The following is a 10,273-nucleotide window of genomic DNA, read 5'->3' as shown; positions in this document are numbered from 1 at the left end:
GAGAGAGAGAGAGAGAGAGAGAGAGAGAGAGAGAAAGAATTCATGCTGGGAGCAGAGTACTGCAAACAGCTTGAATTCAGGGTAACAGGTCACCACACGCTGCTTAAGAAAGGGATCAGGGACAAGTAATGCTCTCTGGGTAGAGCACACAAGTCTCTATGGGGACCAGTGACTCCCCAACAGTCCCCAAACCTGGAGGACACTGCTTTCTCCCTAGTCTGATATACATACATGTTCAATGATAAGGTCATACTGGGTTGCTGCAGAAAACAATTTCACCTCTTAGTTTCTTCCCCTTCTTTCTCCCTTCCCCTTTTTCTTCCTTCCTTCCTTCTTCCCTTCCTTCTTTTCTTTCCTTCCTTCTTTTCTCTTCTTTCTTCCTCCCTTTTCCTTTCTTCCTTTCTCTCTTTCCTTCCACATTCCTTTCTTTCTCGACAATGTTGGCACTATCTTTATTTGTATCCCAAGCTGGCCTTGAACTCTCAATCATTTTGCCGCAGTCTCCTAAGTGCTGGGGTCACAGGTGTGCCACCACGCCTAGTTGCCTGGCTCTCTCAGACTAGAAGCCTGGTGACTCCACACCCTACATTCATATTTCCTTCTAAAAATGGACTGCCATAATTACATGTTAAATATGATTCAAATCTGCAGGGAACTGTAACTCAATAAGCATGAAGAAATTAATGAAAAGCTTAATTATTATAATAATACCATTAAAATCTAATAAGGAGAGAAAAAGTTGACTCATTTTACTTCAGCTTGGCCATCTAATATCTTTTTCCCCCTTTAGCAGAACTATAATTAATTTAGACTTGGGTTTTCAGAAAAGCTAAATTATAACCACAGTGCTTAAAAATATTCAGTGCAAATGAACCAGAGTGGGAAGGAAGCTTTCTAGGCTATAGGTGGGTGGAAAGGAAGCCTCAGAAGCGATGAAGGTCTATTGTGCTTCCTACAGACATTGTGGTAGAGTCTGCCATTTTTCAGTCCATGGCCTCAGAGCTGCTTGTAACTTAACCAATCTGTCCAGCTCTGGCACTTGTATAAACCTCTAGATCAGTGGTTCTCAACCTTCCTAATACAGTTCCTCATGTTAAGCTGACCCTCAACAATAAAATTATTTTAGTCTCTACTTCATAACTGTATTTTTTTACTGTTAGAAATCATAATGTAAATATTTGATATGCAGAATATCTGAATATGTGACCCCTGTGAGCCCAAAGGGGTCATGACCCATAGGTTGAGAATTGGTGTTCTAGAGTCACAGTGCATAGAGGTATTTTTAGCTCAGGGAGTTAGATATATTAACAACAACTCAAGTATCTGAATCCCTTGACCACACTGGTAAATGTGAGGAAACTCAAGTCTGAGCACTTGGAATAACTGTCTCCAACCTAATCTTCAAGTGAATGGAGCTCATCTTATCCACTTTACGCTGGGAGTTCCTGACCAGGAGGGAGTACCTGACCAGGGGGAGTATCTGACTAGTGGGAGTATCTAACAGGAGGAAGTATCTGACCAGTGGGGGAATAACTGACCATGGGGCAGTAACTGATGAGGTTTCTTCCCCACACTCAGATGTCAGAATCATTGCTAGGGAGCTAGGATACTGTTATCCAGTACCTGCCCTGCAAGATGGTCTTGCCTGAATCCTGGGTTGCTTTTGAAGACTATGCCTCCATTTGAGGGATGTGTCAGTCACCTTCCTGTGCCCATCTCAGAACTTTCTAACCAGAGCTGTGTGATAGACCTCTGAACCCTGGGGTCAGACTTGAAAGTGAGGTGAACTCAGTGGTCCTAATGGCATTGGCAGCTGTTGTAAGCTGAGTCTGCTTGTAGTAAGCTTGCTACTCTGCAGCATTTCTTCTGCACTTGTGCAGAATAAAACTAAGCAGAGTTGTAGTTGCTGGTCCTATCATAAGCACCATTTGAGAAAGGTGGAAAAGGTCAATGGGTTCTCTCACCAGGAAGTGAGGGAAGTGCTTGGCCCCAGATCCCCTTGCCTGTCTCCAAAGTTACAGTGTCAATGCTTTCTCTCAGATGAGCATGTCGTGGCATATCCATCCTTAGTAAGGACTCGGAGTGTGCTTTGATCCTAGCACTTGAAAATGCCGCCTTTCCTCCGGTCTTCCAAGTTCCTGTGAGAGAAGCCGCTGCACAATGAACCATCTCCTCTCAGACGCAAGTGTTTTCTCTCTTTTCCTCTAAGACTTCCCAGCATCTTTAGCTTACAGGTATTTGCCTACATAGGTCCATATGGGGCTCTATCATGTTGGGAATTTTATTCCGAGGACACTCTGCTCTGCTTCTTCAGTTTGTAGATGTACACCTTTATAGCCATTATGTTTTACAGTATGTTTCAGCTCTCTCTCTCTCTCTCTCTCTCTCTCTCTCTCTCTCTGTCTCCCTCTCTCTCTCTGTCTCCCTCTCTGTCTGTCTGTCTGTCTGTCTGTCTGTCTGTCTCTCTCTCTCTCTCTCTCTCTCTCTCTGTCTCTCTCTCTCTCTTGTCTAGTGAGCTGAGTAACAGTTGCAGTCCCACAGGTCTCTGATAACTGTTCCCAGCCTGCCTTCTCTCAGTCAGTCACTAGGGGGATTTCTATTATCCTGTCTTCAAGTTTCTGATTTTGTACCTGGCCCTTTGCTGATGTCATGTGAACCCACTGACCTTTCTCTGAAGTCACATTAGTCTTAGTTGTAAAGTTTCTCTTCAGTTATTTTTGAACTTTCTTTTGTGGAAGGTTCATTCCAGAAGATTGTAACACTTTAATATCAACAGTAGGGAATTGTCTCTCTCATCTAGGATGTGATCTTGGTTCTCAGCATCTTGGGTGAGTTGTGACTAAATCCCCGACGCTTTCACACACCACTGTGAGGCTCTGAGTCCAGCTTGCCCTTCAGTTTTCTGGCACATGCCTGCAGTTTCATAACCAGTATCTTCTTGTCCACCTTTGATATCTGGTGCTGTCCTGCGCCACTGAGATTGATGAGTATGAATTGATGAACATGCTTTCCATAGTGCCAGTGCTTTGGTGGCTATTCCTTGCTCATGATGATAGGAACTTGGTCTTCCAGCTCAGTGTCCTCTGACATAGTGTGTGTGGAGTGTTGTAACACAGCCATAAGCAGGTGAGAACCCAGATTCACCACTGACCTTTTAGGAGGCATGTGCGTGGATCCGAGTGATTACTATCTAGATTTAGCCTCGAGCTTCTGCTCCTCTTTGGACCTCCAGTCTTCTTGTTGACTCCTGTCTCTTCTGGGCTGTCAGGGAGTCTGAGGCAGAAGAGGAGCACAGTGACTCAACACGCTTTTTCCTGGACCAGACTGCTGACTTGGGAGCCGCAGCCTTCTTTCAGCCTTTAGGCTTGTGTTGTCTCCTCCTCAAAGAATTTCATTTTCTTCCACCTTCCCGAAACAATAACTTTACCTCAATTCATGTTTCTCTCTCAAAGAATTTACAGTATAAATCTTGAGCACATCAACATTTTAAAAGTGAAGTTTATGCTTCTTGTTTGAAAGGGTATTGATTGGCTGTGCCGCCTCCGTGCCCTAGCCATGACTCAAATCCAATATAAAAATGTTTCTTATTTTTAAATCCAAGTTCTCTCAAAGGCAGAAAATGTTAGATGGAGACTTTTCTTTTTTTTTAGGATTTGTCAAAAATATCTACATTCCCACAAATGCCATTTAACATCAAAATGAAATGCTTACTGCATTTCTTTCTTTTGGTTTTGCTTTTAAATTAATTTTCCCTTTCCCTCTTTCTCTCTCCTGCTTCTTCCTTTTCCAAAGCATTCCAGCCTTGAGATTTCAAAAGCCCAAGCCATGTCCAGTCTCTCTCCCTCCCTCCCTCTCTCTCTCTCTCTCTCTCTCTCTCTCTCTCTCTCTCTCTCTCTCTCTCTCTCTCTCTGCTGGCTGCAGATCCAGATGTAGAACTGTCAGCTACTACCCCAGTCCCATGTCTGCCTGTATGCAGCTATATGCTCCCTGCCATGCTGATAATTTGGATTAAACCTCTGAAACTGTAAGTAAGCCACCAGTTAAATGTTTCCTTTATAAGGATTGCTTGGTCATAGCGTTTTTCACAGCATTAGAACACCAAATAAGACTGTGCTGTTAATAGGACCCATGGCTTTCTCTTTGTTAACCATCTGTCTCTATCAGATCAGATTCAGAGCTGAGATGACTTGGTCTTACTGATGGCTTTATCAGTAGCACCTGGAGCCAAGAAAGAACCCTGAAATTATGTGTTTAAAAAATAACAGAACTGATACATCATCTTTACCTTTAAGGCCAAGGCAGCATAGTTCCCAACACACAGACTTCAAGGATTCATTCTTTTGTGTGAACAGCTTGTAGGACCCGAGAATCTGCCCTTTTGGTGATAGAAATACATCCTAACTACCACTTCCCTTCACACCTGACCTTCAAGGGAGCAGTGCAGAGCAGCAGTGGAGATAGGAGTGACAGACATGGGACACTAGCACAAATTTGAAGAATCAAGTTAAAAAATGTTCCGAAAGCAAATTCCAATTATACTCCACATTTTAAAATCATGTGGAAAATAATTTCTTTCAACAACTTATAATTGAGCTTTATAGATTCCTTAGGATCACTTACAGGCATTCTACTTGAGGATATAGGCCTGAATTCCACATCCATTAAAAGATTGTCTTCGAGGCCTTCACCTACAGAGACACAGCCTAATCTCTCATAGAAGGCCTCTTTGCTCCCTACCACAACTGATACCAGACCTGCCTCCACCAAGCTAAGGACAATCACCCCATGAGACAAGGCAGAGCTCTCCTTTTTTCCCCTGGCCCCAGGCTAGACACTGTCTGCAGCCCATAGGCCCCAACTTGTTCTCGGCTCTTCTATGACTCCCAGCAATGCCTGGGTGTCCAGGAGTCTGAGAACCCCATGGCCCTGGCCTCATCGAAGGTCCTGGGATCACCAAATGAGCTCCGCCTTCCCATACCTAAGACTACACTTTACCATTCTGGGAACAGTGCCTTCTCTACAGCCCCAAACCTGCCCAGGCCTGCAGTGAGGGGACTCTTGGCCCATGAGATGGTACTACTTACATTCAAGGTGGGTCTTTACTAGTCAATTAAAATTGTCTAGAAACTCCCTCAGTGGCGTGTTTGGAGTGTTGTTTCCTTGGTGATTCCAACTGTTGTCAATTGACACTGAAGTTTAGTCATTTCAGTGAATAATTTGGAAATAAAGAAATAATTGTTGTTGTTGGTAATAATAATAATAATAATAATACTGTCTTTGAGTAGATGAGAGATTCACATATTGGAAGGCAGTGTGAAGAGGGAGCCCTGTACTATGTAGTAGGAGAAACAATGAGTTCAGCTATTATTGAAAGCAGTATGGAGGCCATCACCCACATAACCCAACAATTTTACTGTAGGTGCGTATCCTAAGGGAATACCAGCTATATGTCCTAGGGATGCATGTACTCATGTTCACTGCAATAATGTGTGTGTTAGTCTTGTCATGCACTAACCCTGAGTATCCACTAGCAGATGAAGATGGGGTACATATACATTGTTGAGTACTAACCATCTCTAACAGACTAAACATGGATGAAGCTTAGCTCATACTGATTGAAGCATGCTGGCTATAGAAAGAGAGAAAAACAAAATAGTGTCATGAAAGCAGAAAGAGGGATGGTTGCTAGCAGGGGCTGGTTTGAGCTAGGAGAGATAGTGAGATGCTGGGGGAGACAAAAGAAACTTCAGATTCGAAGCAAGGCTGATCATGATCAGCAGAAAGGCACATGCTCAAGCACCATGCTCATCCAGTCTGAGCAACTAACTGTCCAGTGTATGTATGGCAAGAGGCATGAGGAGTCCAGACACAGAACCGATCCGGGTGTTTTCAGTTAAATGCCATATGAAAAAGTGTCCTAGTCCAGGACTTATTCAGCATTGGCAAAAAGATAATCTGCAAATTTAGAAGGCTTCCAATTCCAGGAATGAGATGGAGGCTGGTCCCCTACACTCCTGTCATAAGAGACTCTATCACCTGCAGAACAACTTGTTGGAACATTTTAAGGGACCCCAAGGCTTCTAGGGCCCCCATCTTCCTTTCCACAGTTAGCCAGGGTGTGTGTTTCCTATTATGCAAACTAAATGATAGTGGTGCATTTTTGAGCACTCTGTTCTGTACTGACAGACACAAACACACCGGGGAAGCATCCAGCATTGTCAATAATGCATGTTTCTGTTTCATTATTTTGAAAACATCTGTTGAAGAAGATGCTGCTCCTGAGGGGAAATAGGAATTCAAGTCAACTAGCTGTGTTGGCTCTGGTTCTGTGCATCCCTCAAGGGTTTAGTTTCAGGGCTCTAGAGAAAGCCAAAGATGGGATGGTCTTTTGACACAGTCAAAGGTGAAATGGTCTCCAGACTTCTGTGTGTGGGACTGTGAGTTCTTATTAGAAAAGACATATACTTGGGCATGTGCACATTCTCTAGAGAAAGGGAAGGGAAGGAGGTAACAGGCAGGTCTCCTCAGCCAAGCTCTGCAGCCAGGAGCTAACTAATCCATGATTGGGGGCTACAGAGGAGGCTAAACATGGGTTTCCTAGGCTAACCTAAGGGCTTGTTGTACTCCTGAGGAGGAGGACCTAAAACCTGGGAAGAAAGAAAGTGAGCCTGTTTCCTCATTGGAACATTGAGGTCCAACACCTACTCAACTTGTGTAAAACCTGGGTCTGACATTTACCTTCACATAAACTGAACTGAGCATGCCTATAATCCTAACACTTGGAAGATGGAGATAGGATGTTCAGAATTTCCTTTTCCTTCATTGGCTGCATAGTATGTTGGCAGCCAGCCTTGACTGCAAGAGACTGTGTTTAAAAAGCAAACAACAACAACAACAACAACAAAACCAACCAAACAAAAACAAAACAGAGAACAAAAACTTTGGATCCGTGTCACCTGTTAAAATGCAAATGAGAATGGTTTGTTTTTACTGAGGCAGGAAAGAATTACATGTGGAAAAATTGTTAACATCTATTGTAGGAATCATCTTCCCAGATCACATCTGTCCCATGATAGCATTTAGGACTCGAAGCCAGCGGGGGTGGGCGGATGGGGGGCAGAGCATCGAGCACCGTGGAACTTTAGACTGTGAGAAGGAAAGGAGCACAACACCTGGACTACGGTGACTTGGGCAGGACTTCCCAGCATCTTTAGAGAATTCCCATACAAAGTCGGAGGCCTAGACACAAATGCTTTATCTTTTGATTTAGTCAGTAATTATCCGGATATTTCCCCCATTCCTTTAATTTCTTCTTGTGTTCAGTGTTTGAGTTCACATTAGGTGTTAAAAAATCAAAATAAAAAGAAAACCTGAGCTCAATTCTTCACAATGGAATGTTCTTCAAGATCATCTGGGGGCTAATGGGGAGGGAGGGAGGGAGGCCTGTGTGGCTCTTCCTTAGACTTGATATCAGTTCCCATGAAACTGAACAGCTGCCTCTAATCCTGTTCACTTATAGACACTTCAGAAGCCTCTTTAAATAGACATTTCAGAGCAGGCTTGCTGGCTTGGTAAATGTTCTTTACCAAATATTGCTTGGTGGAAAGAAAGGCATATGGAAATGTTAAGCCACACAGGAAATATATGGAGTTTTAGACACAGATTTCAAATATGGGCTCATTATTCAACTTTTCTGCAGCACCAAAGGCTCTCCAGCACCCAGGCTGGTTTCCACAGGCTCCAGAACTTGCAAGGAGGGGCTTCAACTACAGTCAGATGTCCACAGCCTCCAGACTTTGAAAGGATACTGTCTAGCATCAGACAGGCTCCCATAGGCTCCAGACCTTGAGAACCAGGCAGGGTTCCCACAGTTTTCAGATCTTGCAGCACCAGACAGGCTCCCATGGGCTCAAGACCTTGAAATGAAGCCTTCAGTATCCAAGGAAGCTCTCGTGGGTTTCGTACCATGCAATGAGGTTATCTGCCACCTAGGCAGATTCCCATGGCCTTCAGACCTTGCAAAGGGGCTATACAACATTAGGCATGGATCCCATGGGTTTCTGACCCTGCAAGTAGGTTATGTAGCACACAGGCAATTTTCCACAGGCTCTAGATCTTGCAAGGGAGTTCTTAGGCACCAGGTAGGGATTCATGGGCTCCAGACTTCATAAGAGTGTTCTCTAGAACCACACAGGCTCCCACGAGCTCCAGACCTTGCAAATGGGGTTCTGCAGTACCAGACAGGATTCCATGAGCTCTAGACCTTCCAAAGGTGATTCTCTAGCTCCAGAATGCTCTCATGGACTCTATACTTTGTAAGGAGGTTTTGCCCAAGACCAGGTGGACTCCCACCATACCTTGCAAGGAAGCTCTCCAGCACCAGGTAGGCTCCCATGGACTCCATGCCTTGCAATGAGGCTCTTCAGCACCGAGGCAGCCTCCATCAGGCTTGAAAAGTTTCTGGAAAGAAGGAAACAGTCACCAATCAGTCATTTTCAAGCAGTAGCAGCTCCACACCCTCTCCTTGCGATTTATTAAAAAATCAAATGGTTCCTGGCACTGGGGACTTTCTTTTCTTATATTTAATACTGATATATGAAACTGCAGTCATATTTGCTTTTTTTTTAAGATTCAGTATTAAGAATCAAATGATTGAGGATAGAGAGCTGACTCCGTGGTTAAGATCAGTGGCCGCTCTTGCAGAGGACCAGTGTTCTCAGCACCCACACAGTCGCCCACAATCATCCCTATCTTCAGTTGCAGAGTATCTTGCACCCTCTTTTGGCCTACACACACACCTGGCACATATATGTTGCAAAGAAATGTGGGCAGGTGAATGCTCATGCACACAAAAGAAAAATAAAGGAATCTAAAAAAATAAAGAAAATAATTAAGAGAACTGGATGGTGGAAGAGTCAATGTTACCTCTAAAAGAATGAAACACTTTAAAATTGTTTGAGGCTATGAAACTTATTTTTAAAACCCCTGAATTATCACCTGATCTTCTCAAAACTACTATTTGATTTTAATCTTATACCTTAGATTCTTTTAAAATAACATACTTAGTTTCAAAGATTGAGACCCCAGGTTGTTGTTGTTAAAATTTATTTGTTGATCTTACAGACATTATTCATATCAAAATAAGAACGAGGCCTTCAGATAAGCTCCAATTAAATCAGATAAAACAATCAGATAAAAATGTTAATTTTATGTAAATGTGGATTTACATAGAATATGCTTTTCTATCCTTAGAATATCCAAACAGGAAAGTAGCTATATCTGGATTTCATCTTGTGATGACATCATAATCTAAGCCTTGGGATTATGAAATTGCCAGTTATATTTTAGGTAGGTTTTAAATTGCTGTCCATGAAGTGCTTCCTGTGCAAGTCTGAGGACCTGAGTCTGGATCCCTAACATTCAAATAGAAGACCAGGCATGGCAGCACACACCTGTAACCCTAGTGCTGCAGAAGTAGAGGCAGGATGATCCCTGGAGCTTAATGGCCAGTGTAGCTAGCACATGCACATGCATACATACATATGCATACATACACATGTACACATACACATGCATATATACACATACAGATACACATACATACACATACATATACACATTTATATGCACATAAGCATGCACACATACACATAAACCTGCACACATACACATACATATGCATACATATACATACACGTACATACATATACATACACATGCACACATACACATGTGCACATGCACATGCATATATACACATACACATGCATACATACACATACACATACACATGCACACATACACATACACATGCATACATACACATACACATGCACACATATACATACACAGGCATACATACACATACACAAGCATACATATATATACATGCATACATACACATGAGAATGCCTGTGGCTCAGTGGTTAGTCTAGCCAAGTTGGTGAGTTCCAGATTCAGTGAGAGACACTACCGCCTCAAAAGATAAGTTGGTGCAGAAGCTGTGGAGTGATGGCTCACTAGTTAAGAGTACTTACTACTTTTCTGAGAATCCAAGTTTTGTTCTCAGTATTCAACTCAGGCTGCTCATGACTCCCTATAACTCCAGCTCTACTGAATCCAATACAGACCTCTATGAACATCTGCACTCTTATGCACAGACCCACATGTATGCACACATGGATACTTAGTTAAAAATAGTTTTTAGGCTCACAGCCATCCATTGAACTGAGTACAGAGTCCCCAATGAAGGAGTTAGAGAAAGAACCAAAGG

General features: G+C 43.0%; 1 long non-coding RNA gene across 1 annotated transcript in view; it reads right to left on the bottom strand.

Annotated features, from left to right (window-relative positions):
- Nucleotides 1–8,431, bottom strand: part of LOC116083919 — a 27,828-nt gene extending 19,397 nt beyond the window's left edge. The window contains exon 1 of the long non-coding RNA XR_004115940.1: nt 8,358–8,431. This is a non-coding gene — a long non-coding RNA (uncharacterized LOC116083919). The remainder of the gene's footprint in view (nt 1–8,357) is intronic.
- Nucleotides 8,432–10,273: the final 1,842 nt, after the last annotated feature.

The sequence above is a fragment of the Mastomys coucha genome, unplaced genomic scaffold (assembly GCF_008632895.1).
Source record: "Mastomys coucha isolate ucsf_1 unplaced genomic scaffold, UCSF_Mcou_1 pScaffold8, whole genome shotgun sequence".
Taxonomy (NCBI): domain Eukaryota; kingdom Metazoa; phylum Chordata; class Mammalia; order Rodentia; family Muridae; genus Mastomys; species Mastomys coucha.
The sequence above is the reverse complement of the archived record's forward strand: the minus strand, read 5'-3'. Positions and strand labels throughout refer to the sequence as shown.